Source organism: Octopus bimaculoides, chromosome 9, assembly GCF_001194135.2.
Source record: "Octopus bimaculoides isolate UCB-OBI-ISO-001 chromosome 9, ASM119413v2, whole genome shotgun sequence".
NCBI lineage: Eukaryota > Metazoa > Mollusca > Cephalopoda > Octopoda > Octopodidae > Octopus > Octopus bimaculoides.
In genome coordinates, this window is record NC_068989.1 from 59,159,943 (window position 1) to 59,161,379 (window position 1,437).

The following is a 1,437-nucleotide window of genomic DNA, read 5'->3' on the forward strand; positions in this document are numbered from 1 at the left end:
TCCTGCCCGTGTCCAGCTGAAGTATTTTGTAAATAAAACATGGCAAATCGACCTGAATTGATTGTTTTATTGAAACATGTGTGGCGTTCTCGAAAGTAAAATGTTATTTGCTCTGTGAAAGCTACAGTTTAAACGTCTATTGGCAATGTGTTAATCCACCAACGGAATGAGAAGTATCTGAAAGTTATGGAACCATCGCAGGTATGAGTACGTCTATTATTTTTGTCATTCATAATTTAAACGATATTCCCATGTATAAAATTAATGAATATAAATCTACATAAGAATATTGGTGAGGCTGTGTGGTAAGAAGCTTCCTTCCCACATGGTTCCAGGTTCAACTCCACTGCGTGGCACCATCGGCAGGTATTACCTACTATAGCCTTGTGAGTGTACAGGGTGTCCACAAAGTCTGGGTACATGGGATTAACACATACTTTAAGAAATTATTATTTCTTATATTTAATTGTTTATGTTATAATTTTATTTACTCCATGTCTCCACATGGAGATTAACACATGCTTTAAGAAATTATTATTTCTTATATTTAATTGTTTATGTTATTTTATTTATTCTACGTACCCAGACTTTGTTGAGACCTTGTAGTAGAACTGAAAGAAGCCCGCCTTTATATATATTATATAAGTGTGTGTGTGTGTGTGTTTGTGTGTGTGTGTGTGTGTGTGAGAGTCTCTCTCTCTCTCTCTCTCTCTCTCTGTATGAATTATTAAATACGATAATATAAGCTATTTACATGTTTTGAGATTACTGAAACAATTTTGGAGTGATTATTCAATGTTTACTGCTAGATATAATTCATCATTTTTCTCCAACATTTATTATTTTTTTATATATGTATATATGTCTAGTGCATATCTTTGTGTCTGCGTTTCTTCCCTCCCCATCACCGCTTGACAACCGGTGTTGGTGTGTTTAGGTCCCCGTAACCTAGCGATTTGCAAAAGAGACTGGTAGAATAAGTACTAGGCTTATGAAATAAGTCTTGAGGCGATTTGTTCGACTAAAATCCTTTAAGGCGGTGTTTCTGCATGGTTGCAGTCAAATGACCGAATCAAGTAAAAGAATAAAAGAATAGGTTAAAAATAGTATTAGACTGACACATCATCTATTCAATCAAAAGGCATTATCACTCCAAGGTTGGATAGAAGACACAACTCAACAGTAGAGTTTCACACGCATAATACAGTTAGTTGAAAATATTGCTGTTAACTTAGTTGGTAAGCATTCTGATCAGGGAGTTTAAAATCTGAAACGCAATAGCTAAGATAGATAACTCAGAAATCAAAAGCGAATCTAAAACTATTGAATGTCTTATGTTCGTTGTATGCTACTTTCACACACACACACAAACACACACACACACACACACACACACACACACACACACACACACACACACACACACACACACACACA

The 1,437-nt window shown here is 35.4% G+C and overlaps 1 long non-coding RNA gene across 1 annotated transcript in view; it reads left to right on the forward strand.

The window, feature by feature from the left end:
- LOC128248728 (uncharacterized) overlaps positions 1-1,437 on the forward strand; it is a 3,567-nt gene continuing 2,130 nt past the window's right edge. Inside the window, exon 1 of the long non-coding RNA XR_008264901.1 lies at positions 1-201. This is a non-coding gene — a long non-coding RNA (uncharacterized LOC128248728). The remainder of the gene's footprint in view (positions 202-1,437) is intronic.